This window comes from Micrasema longulum, unplaced genomic scaffold, assembly GCF_059751315.1.
Source record: "Micrasema longulum isolate JH-2025_06_02 unplaced genomic scaffold, ASM5975131v1 h1tg001043l, whole genome shotgun sequence".
Classification (NCBI taxonomy): Eukaryota; Metazoa; Arthropoda; class Insecta; order Trichoptera; family Brachycentridae; genus Micrasema; species Micrasema longulum.
Window position 1 is genome coordinate 201,122 of NW_028278231.1, and position 19,304 is coordinate 220,425.

The window sequence follows — 19,304 nt, forward strand, 5'->3', positions numbered from 1 at the left end:
ACTACCCTTTTCGAGAGATAAATTAAACTTTGTTTTATGAACCACTTTATTTATTGACACAATCAACTAGTTTCAGCAACAGCACGTTGCCCTCTTCAAGGGTATTTAATAACTAAACATACATAACTCACATCTGTTCAATGTACTTCATAGTCCTAACGCTCCTGTATACCTGCGTGAAAAATTTCAACGCTTATCAGTTCATGCTTTACGTCTTCGTTCTAATTCTCAAGGCACTCTCTTAATAACCATCCACAATTCCTCTTTCTTCTCTAACTCATAAAGTGTCCATGCGGCTTTACTGTGGAATTATCTCCCATCCACCATCAAAGAGGTTACTACATTATCTCTGTTTAAATCACGTCTGAAGAAACATCTCCTTTCTCTTCTTTAATCTCTTCTCCTTTCTTTTTTCTTCTTTCTTCTTTTTTCCTTTTTCCCATTGAGTAATAGCTTTGATTTAAAGTCATTTATAAACAAATACGTTTATTTCTATTTTTTTATATCTTTAGCTTTATAATCTCTTTTTTCTATTGAATATGTTCTGTAACTTGAATTGTAAAAAAAAAACTTTTATTTTATTGGTTGGTTGGAAGAAATTGCCATTTGACAATAAGCCCGCCAATGTACAAATAACATTTTGTACAAAAAGTTAAATAAATAAATAAAATAACATATCAAAGAAAAAATTGACAGATAAGCGAGTGTCGATAAAAACAAGTCAAAGCCTTATTTTTTATATTTTCTAGGGTTACTCCGTTTGGATCCGCTGGTGAAAAGATTTTTTAAGACCGAGTTAACAAAAAACTAGTTGTAATATTTTATTTTTTTGCAGGTGGAACGATACAAAGTGTCTTTACACGGGTAAGCATTTTTTTATAATTTTTTGGCATTGTATTTAGTTGTATAGAGAAAACTACAATTCACCTATAATTTTGGTTTATTTGTAAATAATGTAATTAGAAGTTATTGCGGCTGTTTTTTTCTTTTAAAAATAAATAAACAAATTATTTTACAACAAATTAGTCAATAATTTAAAGTCAATTGTCAGAAACGCAAATATTGTGAGCAGGTTTGGCAGCTTTAATCTCTCAGTTGAACGCAACCAAAACGGGGTGTCGAAAATGCTCACTTTTGTCTGCTTGACATTCCAACTAAAAGACTTGTAATCTAATAAAATAATATGTGAACACAAAAAAGCAAACAAAATGTCTCACAGAACAAAAAAATATCTTTTGAACGATCTGTACTATTTTGTTTTTCTTTGGTTGCTCATTTTCAAATTTAGAAAAAATCGGACACAACTCATTTTCTCACCCAATAAAAAAATTTAAAAATAAATATTTATTTCAATAATAATTCATCATCATCGTGGTGCGTAGAGCACTGCATTGGTTTACAAATCGAAGGGTATCTTGATCATTTTTGTTATATGAAGATAATATGAGTAGTATTACGTTTCAGGTGCCAGTCAAATATGCCAAATATTCTAGTGTAAAAACACATTATTACAATAATAATTCAAAGAGGTATAAACATAAATATATCAGATGTCCCCACACCTTGGCTCACGAGCCATGTGTGGCCCAATCGAAGGTTTTGTGTGGCCTTTCAAGGTTTTATACTTTATGTGTGTACATTTTGTATTTTTTTTTTGTGAAATAAAAAAAAAATCCACCAATGTCGACCATCGATCAGTGTGGACATCCCTATTACATCGTTATCGACGATCGACATTCTAAATTGGTAACGTGGCGACAGCACTAAGCAAGTTACTTTATACTTTTAGATATGGAACATATAGACTTGCGATCAAATATTGTAATGAAAGCCATGTTGAAAAGGAATAAAATACAACAATTTTACGAAAAACAATATAAATTTCCGAAACGATGCCTTCTTTTCACAACACAAGCAATTTGTATAACTTCATTATTCTCGAAGTCAAAAATCAAAGTGTCGAAACAGGTTTTTACACAGAATAATTGGATGGGGTGGACCCTAAGACAAACTGAAAAAACCATTAAAAATATCTCGAACAATAATATTATGATTTATCACGAATAAAAAACCGATTCCTTACTTCTTCAACCTATTATTTAAAAAAAAACTGAAATTAGGTTTATAAGAAGAGTGTTTTGCGTACAGGCTTTGAAAATTATTCACACGTAAAAAAACATATTTATTACCAATCAAAATCGAACCGTTTTGATAGCGTCAAATCGTTTTGATAGCATTTATTAACACCGTTTTCCTAGGAAACCACTCTCTAGTCACCGTTACGACGGCTGTCCACCGCATCATCGTTCACTACGGCCGTTAAGATAGGGGCACCGCTGTCCTAGGAAACCCTAGCTTTAGAGGCTTACTCCACTTTAAAATCGAAGTACTCCTCTGTAAAACTAGACAAGGACAGAGACATGCACACTTCTTCGCTACTAAACTATATAATGTTTTTACTAATAATGTGAGAGACATGAAAAACTTAACCAATCACGCTTGTAAAAAAATAAGCTAAAAAATGGGTCACTAAAAGAGATTTGTTAAATAACTTAAACTAAATTGCCAGTAAAATATGTTACTTTATGTTTTTCTTTGTACTAAAATATATATATTATGTATTTTTTATGCGTTCATGCGTGTATATAATTAGATTAAATCAGTATACTCATGCACCGGCTATGCCTATGTGGATTTTTTTCTTTTTATTTTATTTTATTATTATTCACATGTACTGAAAACATACGTAAAAAAAATGATTCAATAAATTTATTTTTTAAATAAAAGACGAGTGATACTTAAATCAACAAATTTGTCGTCTTTTATTAATATAATAAATAACAATGAACTTCCATCGAGAATTTTCACTTACAAACTTAAATGTTTTAGATTCAATTAATATTTTTTTAAAAGGTTGATGATGAAAATTTAACAAATCTTCTGAGACGCGCGATGTTCAAAGTACCAGTTGTCATTTAAACAATAAAAGCAAATGTGAACATTTGTTTTTTCAAACAGGATCTTAATGGTGAGCTGTTTGTTTATTTATAATTAAAAAGATCTTATTCTGTAAAGTTTTCAAATATTTAGTTTGTAGTAGCCTTTAATAATATGCATGCTTCCACTTTCTATTTTGTTGTAACCTATTTCAATACAGGGCTATAAGCCTCATAGAATTAGGGATACGTTTTTTTTGTAATATGTGTATCTTTATGTGAATAAATAAATAAATTTGTGTGTGACCCATTAAAGACATGCATTATTCTATTTAGCCCATTAAGAAATTTCAGGTAATGATCCATCTTCAATATATTCATTACTTTGCTTTAAAAATTTTTAAAAGTATACGAGTAATGATTGCTGTGGAAATGGCGACCAATCGTTTACTATTTCACATTTTAAAGATGTTCATGAAATGAACAAACACAAAGTTCCAAGCAAACAATCTGCTTAGTTTTATTTGAATAAAATTATAATTGCAGGTTTGAACACCTGTCTTTTGTTGTTAAGTAAATATACTTAGGACTTTATTTGAAAAGTAATCCGTAGAAAAACTCCCTGAATTTACAGAAATACAAAACAGACGGCGTCTCATTCCCTCTCACGTGAATATGTGTTATTTGGGAGAAACTTTGTGTTCCTTAAATTTATATGGAACTTATCTTTCATTGTTAAGTAAAGTTTACTGAAAAAGTCGTTCAACATCGTTGTGGTTCCGTGGTAGTATTGTGAACTCACGGACCAAACAAACGAGGTTCAAATCCTCAACCACAACTCTTTTTCCATTTTTCCAGTTCAAGTTATTTACGACTTTTAGGAAATGATCTAAAAAAAAATCGTATTTGAGTATATAATAAGAATTTAAGTATTTTTCTTTCTCTTAATTAAAAAAAGTATTTAACGGGTGAAGTAAACGAACGTCATAATTCAAAGAAAGTGGATATTGTGAAAAAAGTTCTCAATAAATCAATCGTGCACTATTTTTCCAAACTATAATAAAAAAATGAGAAGAGGTACAGTAAAGGTCTATTTTGATTTCTACTTTATATTTCTTTGAGAAAATACGTGTACAATAAATAATCTAATATTGCCTCCGTAATACGAAATGTTTCGTAATGACCAATACGAGTTGGAATCAAGAATACTTCTGGCATTAAGACCTTCAGAGGCGGTATGACTTTTCTTCATACGAACGTTTTCCCGTATTTTCTCCCTGGATTAAAGAATACAGCACAAGGGCGATGATTTTTTTACACACTACTGATCTACGAGTACTATTGGCGTGTCTCCGTTGTTTTTTTAATATATTTTTATAAATTGTCTTTTACAGGAGCTGGGACCATCTAAAAACTCCTAAAAGCGCCTTGTTTTATCTACAATCTTCGGACGTGTACAAATATATTTTTTTCCAGCGAGCAGTTGTCTTTTTTGCACAGTATCTGGAAAGGAATCTGCGTAATGTGCCAAAAAAAATTTTTTTGAGTACCTTCTCATCAAACCAGTCCTTTGCCGCAAATCCTCTTAGGAAAGTGGTTCCACGGCAGCTCAGAATCTTTATTCAAAGTGGATATAGGCAAAATTACTCCCAACCTTTACCTTGGATCGAGACTGTAATAAATACTCTGAACAGACGCCGGTCTCGTGACGCAATAAGGAAGTTAAGTGATTTTAAAAAATAAAATATTTGTGAATATAATATCAAACTAATCCAATTTTGTAAAAACATTTTTACGTGTCGTATTATTACGCGACGATCTTTAAAGTTTTGGAATTTTGCTATTACTCCACCAGTAACGTCGCAAGTTCTAGTCGGTAAGTTCTGATGATTGGTTAGTGGGCTTTCCAGAAACTGAAAGTTTATCACGATGCTCTGTCATCGATCAATTCGGAAGAACTTGTGACGTAATTCAAAGTACTTGAAAAAAAAACATTTTCATACATTTTCCAGATACTTCGCCGACCGCGTGTAAGAAAACATTTTTCATATCCAAATTCTCGTAGCACTGAGCTTACTCATTGGCTGTGAACTGGCATAGTGGGTTCGATTCCCGCCAGTTGTAATAAAAATAGCTAAGAAAGATCTTCTTCTTCTTCAGTTTGCAGCCGTCTACTCCTGAACGTAGGCCTCCTCCATCCTTCTTTGTGTCAAATGGTCTTGGGCTAATTAAATCCACACTGTTCCCGAATGATCCACAATACCGTCACTCTGGCAAAGCAGCGCCAGCAGTCGACGGGGTTTCTGGTAATAGTTCGTGGGTGCCAGCAAGGGAGGCGTTTTGTCCATCTATCGTCTGAGCTGCGAGCAACATGATCAGACCTGTGCCATTTTGACGTTGCTACTCTTTCAATAATGTCTAGGACTCCTGTTGTGGTTCTTACGATGTCATTCCTTACTTTGTATCCAAGACTAATCCCCAGCATCGCTCGCTCCACGGCTCTCTGTGTGACTCTCTGTTTATACGTACTTTTGTTGGATTGTGTGATGGTCTCAAATCCATATGTGAGTAGTGGCAAAACAATGGAATCAAACACTTTTCGTTTAAGATTGATGGGGGTTCGGGCGTTTTCCGAAAGCTGCCCATCCCAACCCAACTCTTCGGTTGACCTCGGTCATTTAATTTTCCTTGCCGAGTACAATTTTATGTCCGAGGTATACATATTAATTTACTGTTTCTATGGGTATATTATCTTCACATATCCTTACAGAAGTAAGTGCCATCACTTTGGTTTTATTTAAGTTAATGCGTAGTACCTCTTTTTTGGAGGCCATGTTCAGCTCTTTTATCATGAGAGAGAGTTGCTCAGCATCTCTACTTATCAAGACTGTCATCAGCAAACCGTCGGTGATTGAGGTGCGCTCAATCAACTGATATCCCATTTTTGTTCCATTCGAGTTCTTTGAATATATATTCTCGGAAACATATTTATCTAAGAAGATATTTATCTTAATTTGTGGTATATTTTTAACAACCTCTTTTTAAATTATTTCTTTTCTATCTACTGACAGATCTAAATCCTATACGGTTTATTTATTTTGAACAACATCAGCGTAAGAAACGTATAAAATATTTAAAAAATGAAAACGGTAAAAGTTTTTTTTCCTCTTTTAAATTTTAATTTGATTTTATTTTGTTCGCATATAAAATTTAAGTGAGGTCGCAATTTATGTTTAAAATATCACAAAACATTTTTATTTATCGGGCATTTTTGATATTACGACCTAATCTCCTCTATCTCTATACAAAATGTCCTATTAAAGTATGTTAATTACAGTCTTTTATTATTTTTAGGTATTGAGATTTTTGGTTGATGTTATCAAAATCAATACTGTTTCAACCAATAAAATATGACCGAGAGGTCGAATAAAATAAAATGAACCTTTATCGTCTGTATCTAACAGGATAATACACGTGGGTCCACTTTTTGCAATGTTAAAGTTTAAAATGCAGGAATTATCGCAATAAACTATCTGATGTTATAAAAATGACATAAAATATGTAAATTAAAACACCGAAGTTCACATTTGTCATAAAAAAATTTTTTTGAGTGGAAAAAAAATCTGAATCCACTTTATTTTAATGTAAAAAATATCAGTTGTCTCAGATAAGCTATTTTAATACGTAATTTTATTTTTTGAAAAATAATTCAATGTAAACCATCTGATTTAGTTCAAAATTTATAATGTTTTTTGAAACTGTACAACAACAAAGTCAAGTCTTTTTGTCATGTTCTTCCAGTAAAGATAGGAGGTGTGGAGTGAGGAAGATTCTACCTTTAAAACTAGACGGGAGCGGTTCAAGGAAAATATTGGAAATAAAGACTTGACTGATTGACTTCATGTGTTTAGTTTTAATATTTAGTGGACTCTGTTAAAATAAAATGAGATAATTTGTACGTAAATCGTATCTCGATAAAAATGTTTGTCTTGCTTTGAAACCAGTCGGAAAAAATATGTGGTTGAAAACAGGGTTGTTTTATTTTAATTGTAATAAATAGCCAGAAAGTTAATGCTTCAAATATTCATTTCATTTCACATATGATACCATTTAACTAACATGCGCATACGTGTAGATAAAAATGGATCTCAATATTAAAATGTTACCTTCAAATTACGTACTATGCACTGACAAAAAAAATGGACACGTTATTACCTTACCAACTACAGGTAATTTAAGAAAATACTATGTTGCCTTCAACAATTTAAAATATGTAAGAAGACAGTAAATCTTTGATTCACTCTACTTCTGACCTGACGCTCTCATAAACCTCCAGTAAAAAATTATTCTTAAATTATTTACATTTATCCATTTATGATTTTTTTGGCCTCGTGGTGTAGTGGTCAGCGCGTTAGCCTGCCATGCAAGAGGTCTCGGGTTCGGTGATGTAAAATATTTATTTAAATGGGTGTTTTCACACTAGAATATTTCATTGTCCCTGGACTGGTACCTGAAGCGTAAGACTGATCATCTTACCTTCATTGAACAAAAATGATCAATATACGCTGCGATTGGTGTACCATTGGAGCGCTCTATGCACCATTAGGTGCGGAAAGGGAACGATGATGATGCTTTATGATTTACTTCTTCATTATCTTCGTTCTTATTATCAACGGACTCTCTCAATTCCCATTCACCATATTGAGTATAGTTTTTTTTAAAACACGATATTTGTTAGTATCTATTGATTCGCATCGATTACCTGAAAAAAACTTACCCAAACACGCTAAAAACCGGCTTGAAAATAAATTTATTTATTTTATTGGGTAAACAAACAGTACGAATACAAATGTTGACAATTTTTTTGGTATATTAGTGTGGGACACTTATGCACACACCAAAAAATTGTTTACACTTAATACAATGATTTAAATTATGTTCAGTATAATAAATCTAAAAAAAACGTAACGAAAAAATATGTATATATTAATAAAGTTAAATGTCTGCTTCTCTCAAAATTTCTATGATTTTTTTACCTAAATTTACATACATTGTCACAAAAAATATCAGCCTTGGTAAATCTATTGTTATATTGGTCGCACATTCTAGATATTGTAGATTGTTTCAAATAGTGTGTTGACGCGTTTTCTGTGTAAAAAAAGACTTTGTCTTGTCGGTCTAGATGGCACACGGAATGGAAGTCTTTCAAATTGGTTATGAGAATCAATTTTATTATTTATATATTTTAATAAAAATAACTAGTCTAAAATTATTCTTCGATTTTTAAGAGTTTATTCCATAGTACTGCATACTTCAGCGTGGTTAGAGAAGTTGATGTTTGACCGGTAGTCGATCTGCTTAAGAAACATTGTTTGAACCCTTTCTAGTCTATTAATACTTACATTATAGTAAGGTGACCAAATAAGAGTACAGTATTCTAGCTGGGGACGAACAAATGTTTTGTAGAGTTTTTTATATGTCTCTGCATGTTTAAATGGTTTTGATACTCGCATAATAAGTCCGACCATTTTATATGTTTTTTTCAAGATTGATTCAATATGAATATAAAACATTAGTTTCGTTTCAATAATAACACCCAAATTGCGAATTCGACTATCTGTTATAGAGATCGGGGTGTTGTTGAAAGAATAAGGAAAGCTGGTCGTCGTTTGTTTGCGCGAAATACAAAATTAGTGACATTTACTAATATTTAATTCCAGTAAATTTTTATTACAATACTGAAAAAGTCGAGATCTTCTTGTATTTTTGCCCAGTCAGTGTGAGATTTAATGCAGGTGTAAATTTTTATGTCATTAAAATATATCAAAGACTTACACGATAGAATATCGTGTTTTAAAAAAACAATATTTCGTCGTGTATATTTCAACGGTAAGCTCGTGAAAGATCGAAAAATAAAGTTTTATTTAAAGTTGGACGTGTTTGCCCGAAAAACGTCTTGTCAAACCGGCAATCTTCCATTCACAAAACCAGTCGCCACCGGCTAGACTACAATACTAGAACATTACAGGGATAACTTGGCTCGAAGTTTATTACATAAATTACAGAAATACATTAGACACAAAATATTTGAAATGAAACACCTTCTTTACAATATGTGAATTTAATACATAAAAATGAGCTTTATACATTTATTTATATGTTATTAAAGTTTATACTTGATTCCAGAATCTATACAAAAGTACTATCTTTTTTTTTTAATACTCTAACATTATAATAATAAAAATACGTATATAGTTTTATTCAACTTTCATTTATAATTTTTTACCAGTGACCGGGTTTCCTTGTAACCGACATTGTCAGACTTTTTTTTTTTTTTTTTTTTTATATAGGAGTTGCTTTATTATTTACCTTGCTTATAATATACAAGGTTTATATTTCAAAAGTGGATTTTTCTGCAATTAAGTTTCTTTAAATTGATCTAAACTGTTGGGATCAGGAGGGATATACTAATGTGGGCCAATCAGGAACTTCTCAGCATTTGCTTATGTGGAGAGGAAACCACTCAAAACTCTTCAGGAGAAGCCGGCCTGTTGGCAGTAGTCAACAGGCCTTCCGTTCCACTAGAGGAGTGTTCGGCATTTTCTTCCCTACTTTGGTTTATTTTACCAATAGCCTGCACTATATTGATCATGTATAATACTACCTCTCGTGTGAGTTCTTTATTACCTATCACCGATGGGATGTCGCATAGATCTTCACCCAAGCTTCTGCATCGCGCCTCCAGCTGTTGTCTTTGAAAGCTGAAAAGGGGGCAATGCATCAACAGGTGAGGGACATCTTGAGGAGTTTCATCGTCGCATGGGCAGCTGTCGATTTCGGAGAGCTTGAAGCGATGCAGGTAGCTCATAAACCCACCGTGACCCGTAAGCATCTGGGTAAGCTCGTAGCCAGCATTCTGCATTCTCCTGAAATCATAGGCATGGAAAATGGTAGGGAAAAACATTTTAGTTATACTTCCGGTAGGTTCACTTAAATAACGATCGTTCCAGACTTGAAGGGTTCTGCTTCTTATTTTCCTTTTGGCAAAACTGAGCGGGAAATCGGCAAAATCGGGGGCTGTCTTCTTGAGTGTAGCTTCCCGAGCCTTTTCGTCAGCCTTTTCGTTGCCAAGGATTCCGCAGTGTCCCCGTATCCAGCCAATGTACACGTCCTGGTGTCTGCATCGAAGCTTCTGGATATCTGTTCTAATGTCCATTACAATAGGGTTGACCGAATTTCGGTCAGTTATTGCATGGACGCCAGATTTGCAATCTGTCAGGATCGTTATTTTCTTCCATCTGTTTGGTGGTTTCTTCAAAACATAGACCAGGGCTTCTCTGATTGCAAAGAGTACCGCCTGAAACACGGAGCAGAAATCGCCGAGTTTCAACTTTCTCGACGGCAGCTCTCTGACGCCATCGTAAGGTACAAACGCTGCACCCACTTTGCCGTCCAAGAGACTGCCATCTGTGTAGATCCTCAACTCTTCCTGCGCCGTCCCAGGCAGAACCTGATCATCATAGCCGTGATCTATCGGATAGCGCTCCGCCGGATGAGGAAGTGAGAAATAGTCTCCCACTCCCTGGTAAAATCTGTCCTGTGGCAAGTCTTGCAAAGTGAGGCTCTTCTTCACCTCATATGCTTCTGCAAGCTCCCTGATTCTCAAATCGAGTGGCATGAATCCACTTAAAACCTGTGCTGATACCAAGGAGATTGTTCTGTATCCCTTGCATGACCTGATGGCTATTTGTCGTTGGATGGAGTTCAATTTCTTCCGATTGACTTTCCTGTTGACCGCGTCCACCCACACGCTTGAGGCGTACGTAATCAGAGGCTCTACAGCGCCTACGTATATTTGCTGCATAACCTCCGGCGATGCACCCCATGTGGGTTTGGCGGCTCTCACGAGTTTGTTTGTAATACCTGCGGCTTTTTTACAAACACCGTCAACGTGTTTGGACCAATTTAGGTTGCGATCTATGGTAAGACCCAAAACCTTAAAGTGGTCTACATAGTTCAACTGGACTCCGTTCATATGAATGGTTGGCTGGTGGTCCTTTCTTCTGGTTATAAACATCACGTTGGTTTTGTCTTCAGCGAATTGGAGTTTAGCTTTTGAGCCCCATGTTGTGATAATCTTCAGCGCATTGTCTGTCATCCTCTCAAGTTCTGTTGTATTGTCTGCCACGGCTGTCAAGAGAAGGTCGTCCGCAAATGCCTTCAGTTCGACTCCCGCACCCAAGTCTTTCTGGAGTACATCATCTAAGATGTAATTCCAGAAGCTCGGTCCACAGGAGGATCCCTGAACGCATCCTTTGGTCGTTACCTTTTCGAGAGTGGCATCGAAGTGTGACAATACAACTTTCCTTTGTTGATGATAGCTCTTCACCAACATGAACAAGTTTCGAGGGCACTTCTTATTGCTCAGTTGGCACATTAAAAATGGCCACCAAGCGTTATCAAAGGCTCCTCTTATGTCGAGCGAGATCGCTATGATTATTTTCTTGTCATGCAGTGCAGTCCTGATTACCTTAACTGATGCGTTAAGAGCGTCTTCTGTTGATTTCTGGGGTGTAAATCCGTATTGTTTCTGACTCAACTTATCTTTGCGATGAAAATGCCAGTTGATCCGATTGATCATCAGCTTTTCTAGTACTTTGCCAAATACCGAGATAAGTCCGATCGGTCTGTAGGACTTGATGTCTTGAAGGTCATCCTTTCCCGGTTTGGGTATGACAATGACCTTCGCTATTTTCCATTGAGATGGAAAGTGGCTCACTCTGAGACATGCTGTCATACTCTTTTTTTTATATTAAATCTTACCTAGCGGCTAATAGTCTCAGGTAGAACTTGTTCTTTTTGATCTCAAGGTTCCTTGAAGGATAACATGGGTCCTTAGTTACTTTCCATTAGGTGTTATTGCAAAATTCTAACAAATTACTGAATTTCTTGCTTGGTTGTGAACAACGGTGGGAAAAGACAGAATAAAGTGGTTCATTTCAAGTTTATTTATTACAAATTAGTAAAATATAGTTTTACAGACAACGGACATATATGTTTCTCAAGATGTTCAACAATTATTTATGAGGAACTTAATTATAGTAAACAGGATTAATAATAATTGGAGCAGAGATCTCTCCTAGTAAGAATTAAAATTGAAAATAGCCCATTATTAAAAGGATTCGAAATTAACCTACAATGTGATTACTTCTAAGTGTCCTAGAACCGAAAATAATTTGGGCAGCGGTTCCCCGTAATGAGGATAAAGATTTGAATAATCCTGTGTATCCATTAGTTCACTGTAGTATTATATTAGGAGTCACTAATTTTCGAAGTATATTTCCACCAACCTTTATGAAGAGACGCACGCGAGGTACTCACATAATCCTCTGAGAGATTCGAACCATTCTATATTATTTTACTTGAGAAGGAAGTACTAGGAACACCAGCGATTACGAAGGATCCTAGAAATGGCGTCCTGTGTCGATTTGCCATTGAGGAGAAAAACTGCTGAGTCACGCCTCTGCAGGATGAATCAAAGAAAATGTCGACAACTCAGGTTCAAGGGCGAGATTCCAGGGTAACCTGACTCTCCATACTACAAAAAAATGTATTTCTTTACAAACGGCTCGAGAAAGTAAGTTAAAAAAAAACAACAGTTCCGTGCTGTATACTGTACTTACTAAATGGAGATTTGTTAGTTGTTACGTGGTGTATAAGGCTAAACAGCCGTCATAATGGATTCTAGCTTAAAATGATCATACGTATCCGATCTGTGGACAATAATGAAAAATTACAAATTTGTATAAGCGAAACAAGTTGACTTATATATTCGAAAGTTGTTGAAGACTTACCGGAAGCTGGTTTAATTAGAATACAAGTTTTTTTTGGGCACAGCTCAACATGGTGCATAGGGAATTATACCAAAACTCCCATAGTTATTTGCGAGGGAAAACTGGCCTAGCGCGGCGTGGACACTGCTCGCGAACCAGATTGCAACTGGCTGGCTCGCCAGCCGAGTGCTACGGCCCTACGTTCAAAAAAACTAGTGTGGTGGGAGGTATCACGTGACCGCCGCTGTTGACCGCTGTCGGGTAAAGCGTTTATTTACGCGATTGATTTGTTTTCTATATTCAATTTTACTTTTAAGCTATAACGGTTCTGATTATCTTATAGGTATAATTATTTTTGTCGCGGGACGCGACACTCCACTTATGGTACGAGGAAAAAAAAAAAATTAAAAAAAAAATTTTTTGTAGTGATTTGGTTAAGGTTCGAATCGTGTTTGGAATGTGTAGTACTCTCGTGCGCACCTGTACATGTAGGGAAAGAAGGCAAAGGTTGTCAACACCGGTATACACAAGTTATATAACTACTTATTTTCTAAACATTCTTATCCTAGTTGTACCTATCTATTGTTTAAACATGAAAAGGCAAAAACACCAACGGAAGAAGAATTTGCAATTTGCGTACACAGAGCATGTATACTATTTTTCAAACAAGTTGACACTTAACGTGTTTATATACAATATTTACAGGACCGCCTAAAAAGTACATTTAATACGGCTTGTCTAGTCCAGTTGAATTCGGCTAACTTCCAACAATCACTAGGGCCTATTGACTACTACACTGTGGTGAAGTCAAGATTATGAAGACAAGGTTAGAGGTATAAGACCTGACCACTCTCCGTACATTTGGGATAAAAAAAAAATTCCTGTAACAACTCAAGAACGTTAATGAGACTGAGACATTGGAATAACACAAAAATTACAAAACGAGAATCGCCTTATCCTTCTTCCAACCTTTCGACAGGGGTTTTTTTTTTTTTTTTTTTTTTTCTCTACTAAGATGTACACAATGGTAAAAAGGAGAAGATCATATTTTTGCGCTTAGTTCACCTCTCAGTAGAACACAGCACATTTCAAGTAGCTTAAAAAAGGACGTAACTGGCGTTACTTGGCTCATTTCGCATGAGGCCGTCTATAATTTCTTTTAAAGTGCCGGTCGTGCGATGCACCTTACACCAAGAAATCCTGAGTTTCAAACTCACAAAAGGGTCGTCACCACTATCCTACTATGGTCTCCAAGACCATAGTATAGTAATATATTAACAATCATAGGGTTACAAGAGGAATTATGGATTCTATATTTATCAGCTCTAAAGAGGAGGGCTGATAGCGTGAATCAAGCATTATTAACACAAGTGAGGTAGGTATTTCCATTAGGTATTTTTCTTTTAATCCATTGGTCCGTGGGAAGGTGTCAGGATGTACTTGGCACGGAACATTATTTCATTCAAAGTGAGGGGGTGACAGGGGGACAACATACACACACTTAATATTCGTCATCAAGCACTGGCCGATCTCGCATACAGGGGTAAGGGGAATATACATTTTCATTCGTACTTTGGGATACATTACTAACATTCCCGTGACAGTTCACCGGTACAGGACAGTAGTAAATGGAAGATGGATGACCAGGGGGCAAATACCGTAACCTAGACAATAAAGAACATTGAAGGTGGGTGGTCAGTTTACCAGTCCCAGCTTCTTGGTTTCTCTGGCGTTTCAGAGGACACCGTTCGACAAATTTTTATAAACCTAGTCCCGGTTTCCTGGCATCTCTGGCGTTTCAGAGGACACCGTTCGACAAATTTTTATAAACCTAGTCCCGGTTTCCTGGCATCTCTGGCGTTTCAGAGGACACCGTTCGACAAATTTTTTATAAACCTAGTCCCGGTTTCCTGGCATCTCTGGCGTTTCAGAGGACACCGTTCGACAAATTTTTATAAACCTAGTCCCGGTTTCCTGGCATCTCTGGCGTTTCAGAGGACACCGTTCGACAAATTTTTATAAACCTAGTCCCGGTTTCCTGGCATCTCTGGCGTTTCAGAGGACACCGTTCGACAAATTTTTTATAAACCTAGTCCCGGTTTCCTGGCATCTCTGGCGTTTCAGAGGACACCGTTCGACAAATTTTTATAAACCTAGTCCCGGTTTCCTGGCATCTCTGGCGTTTCAGAGGACACCGTTCGACAAATTTTTATAAACCTAGTCCCGGTTTCCTGGCATCTCTGGCGTTTCAGAGGACACCGTTCGACAAATTTTTATAAACCTAGTCCCGGTTTCCTGGCATCTCTGGCGTTTCAGAGGACACCGTTCGACAAATTTTTATAAACCTAGTCCCGGTTTCAGCGTACGTGACAGTTCACGCACACCTGATAGCTTCAAGGTGTTATCAAAGCATAGTTTCAAAAATCGGTTTCTTCCCTGCTGTGGTCGGTCTCGGTATCTATACGCGCGGCAAAAGTTTGAAGTGGGTATGAGCTTATGGACACGACGATGGTAATTACAAGTTGGTATAGCAAAAATCAGGGGAAAAACGAAGAAACCTCACTCTTTGGTTACGTAAGATTCGTACTTACGGGTCAAAGAGTTCACACCTGTCAAGGGTTATTAGGGTAACTTTCTAACAGCTGTATTCTAGGCCACCTTGACATGGCTACAATTATTGAGTACACTAAGTGTTCTTACGTCTCTAGTTAGTCAGATTTACGTTGGCAAGTGTGTTGGCCCAAAGAATAGCGAATGGAAGGGAAAATGACTAACAAGGAGGACTCATCGCCTCTTTATTAAGGAAGGTTCTTACTTCCTGGCTAAAAGGGATTCGAACGCCAGCCACGAACTTGAGTTTCTCAAAACACCAAGTTTTATTCGGGACCGTCGTGGCACGGCAAATCTTATTAAGATTATGGCATAGCATCATGTTTCACTAGGTCCTTTATGTGATATTTTCCCAAGTTTTTTCCTGTCATATCCTCTAGCTCGTAAATTACATTAGACAGTCGGCGGATAATTTTGCATTTGATGAAGCGCGGACATAATTTAGCTGATACATATTTTGCACCGTCCGAAAGGACAAAACTTCTTTTCCACACCACTTGGCCCACCGCATAAGAGCAGGTTTTTCGGCGCAAGTTGTACCGCTTCGAATTTTGTTGAAAGGCCTTTAGAAGTGCGGTCGAGACATTGTCATAAATTTGTTCCATGTTTTTCAAAGATTGTACATAGCAGGACTCCGGATCGTCTGGTTCAAGACTGTTCTCTGGTGAGTGTGGGTTTTGGTGGAACGAGGCGTGAGGCTTGCTTTCAAAACCGTGCATAAGAAAGAAGGGGGTGTGACCGGTTACCGAGCTTACTACGTTGTTGAGTGCGGAGCAGATTTCAGGAAGTTTCTCGCACCAAGATCGCTGATTGTCCTCTACCAAGATTGCTAGGGCGGTTATGATGGTGCTGTTGTATCTTTCGCTCACATTATTCTGGGGGTGGTACCTGGCATTGTAAAAGATGTCCCTGATGCCAAAAGATTCTGCAAACAACTTGAATTCCTTGGATATGAACTGTCTGCCGTTGTCAGTTACGATGCACCGAGGTATGGAGTACGGTAGGAATATGTGTTTAGTGAGGAGTTGAATTATTGTTTTTGAGTTGGCATTTCGCAACGGAAAGGCCCATACAAACTTCGTAAAGTTGTCTACCACGGTGAGGATATGCATATTTCTTTTAAGGGACAGTGGTAGGGGTCCTACCAGATCCATGGATATGGACTCTAGGGGTCTTGACAGTTTCTTCGGAACGGACATTAGTCCTAATGGAGCCTGGTTGTTGTGCTTGTAGGCCTTACAAATATCACAGGAGGAAACGTACTCCTCGATAGACCGTCTCATGTTTTTCCAGTAAAAGGTCCGCGAGAGCGTCGTATAGGTTTTCTGTACTCCGGGATGACAGGTGTTATTATGAAATTCGGATATGAGTTTCCTTGACTCTTCCACGGGAACTACTACCTTCCATATATGTTTGCCGAGGTTATTTTTGCAGTATCGATGCAAGTGGTCCTTGCTTATCATGTAGTTAGGGGTGGAATTCGGGGCATCGCGACAGGTAGTTAACAAGCGATTGTATTCCGGATCAGTGGGATTTTGGAACGACAGTGGAAACGAGAAGGCGCTTACTTCAATACGGCTCAGGGCGTCTGCTAAGTTATTTTCACACCCTTTTTTGTAGACAAAATTAAAATCGTACTGAGACAATCGGCACGCCCACCTTGCTAGCCTACCGCTTGGTGAAGATAAGTTGTTTAAGTATTTTAGACAGCCGTGGTCGCTTTGTATGGTGAATTTGGTTCCTTCTATGTAACTGCGGAAATGGTGTACCGAGTCAATAATGGCGAGTAATTCTTTCTCTGTAGTGCTGTAACTCCTTTCTGGTTGCGTAAGTATACGGGAGAAATAGGCTATCACGTGCTCTTTTCCATCTGGAAGTTTTTGCGAAAGGAAACTACCTATACTCAAGTTACTCGCGTCGCACGTCAGGACGTAGGGTACAGTGTAATCGGGCGGTTTTAGTATCGGGGCCGTGGTCATAGCGGTCTTAAGTTGTAGGAATGCTTCCTCCGCTTGCTCATTCCAAACAAAAGGGGAATGTTTTAGTTTTACACTAGTTAAACGACAGAGGGGAGCCGAAATAGAAGCGAAGTCACGAATAAACCTGCGGAAATAGCTACAGCTTGCCACAAACGAACGAACCTGTTTAATGGTGGATGGTCGGGGAAAGTTGGACATTACTCGCACCTTGTCAGGATCGGTCCTAATGCCATCCTGGTCGATCACGTGTCCAAGGTACTTCAGGGTTCCCTTGCAAAATTCGGACTTTTCAAGTTTGATGGTGAGATGCGCATCCTTGAGGCGCGAAGCTACAATCCTCAGGGTTCTCATGTGTTCTTCAAACGAAGGTGAGCATATTAGGATGTCGTCAAGGTAACAGAAAACGTGGTCTCCCAGGTCCGAGAAGAGGCTGTCCATGAGTCGCTGCATCTGGCTAGGTATGTTTCTTAGCCCAAATGGGGTTACCTTGAAACAGTATTGTCCCCGTCCTTCTATGAAGAAGGCAGTTTTTAGTTTGGACTCCTCTGACAACTTCATTTGCCAGAAACCCATGCTTAGGTCCAAGGCACTGAGGAAGCGAGTATCACGAAGGTTGCTCAATATGTGATTGATGTTTGGGAGACGATAGCAGTCGGCTTGAGTGATAGAGTTGAGCTTGCGAGGGTCCAGTACAAAACGTCCGGTGCCATCCTTCTTTGGGACCATGAAGACATTATTCAGCCATGGGCTGCGACAAGGTTCTACAACGTCGAGTGAAATCATGCGATCCAATTCCTCGATGAGTTGTTGACGCCGTACGTGTGATTGTGGAAAGGTGCGTTGTTTAACCGGCGGGTTGTCTCCCGTGTCTATGACGTGTGAGACCAAGGGCGTACGTCCCAATCCCCTTTTTTTGTACGAGATTTGACTAAACAGGTCTTTTACTTGAGACAGTTCAGAAAGCTGATGTAGATCCAGGGTGTCCGCCGATATCAAACATGATGACTGTACATTTACTGATTCTACTTGATGGGATTGGTTGGTGCGAGTGCTACGGGGAAATAAAGCAGGGGTGAGTCCGGACCGTTTTAAGAAGGGCGCGCCGAAAATAAAGCCGTCTTCTAGTGATGGTATTATGGTGAGGTGGACCGTACACTCATGGTTATTGTAGGTGATAGGCAAAAACAGGGTTCCAATACTGGGGTGAGGACTCTTATCGACTGTTTGGATAATTGAAGTGTCTGGGGCAATCAAGTGTCCTAATTTTACGAACGTTTTGTACAAGGTTCCCCCTATTATGTTGACGCAGGACCCCGAATCTAGGAGGGCGCGTAATGGAATTCCATGGGACTTAAAACTCAGAAAAGGGCGTCCGTCATATTTATTTGAGATTGTTAACGCGTTTAGGTGAAACGTATCCTTGAATAGTTTTACGCAGTTCAGCCAGACTTCCCACTCCTTGGAACGCGGAACCAGAGGAATAGGTATCTTGTTCTGGCTGGCTAGACGTTTTTTGGATTGGAGGGAAACAATGGGGGTGGCCTCGTGATGTCGGGGACTCTCATTGACGGTGGTTTGTTTGGATTGTGATTCCGTGGAGACCTTCGCAAGGGCATGTCTGAGCGAGGTGGCGCGCGTCCCTTGTTGCAATCTCGCTTAAAGTGGCCGGTATCTCCGCAGCGAAAGCATTTACTTGGACTCCTCTTAGTCTGGTAGACCGACGCGGTTTTTTTATTTGAATTAACAGGGTAATCGTATCGGCCTTGTACAACTTCTGGTGGGATGGTTAACTGTTCATAATTCTGGCAAACCTTTTCGAGTTCAATTAACGAAGGGATGGTGCTGGACACCAATACTGCGGCAAAACGAGGATGTAGTCCTTTCGTGATGACCTGCAACAGTTCCGAGTCAGATAGGCAATCCTCATCCATACCGTGATTTAGGGT

General features: G+C 37.9%; 1 protein-coding gene across 1 annotated transcript in view; it reads left to right on the plus strand.

Annotated features, from left to right (window-relative positions):
* The window catches only part of LOC148277368 (gonadotropin-releasing hormone receptor-like), a gene marked incomplete at its 3' end in the record, with an annotated part of 247,547 nt that overhangs the window by 131,924 nt on the left and 96,319 nt on the right, over positions 1-19,304 (plus strand). The window contains exon 2 of the mRNA XM_088232956.1: positions 836-864. The remainder of the gene's footprint in view (positions 1-835; positions 865-19,304) is intronic.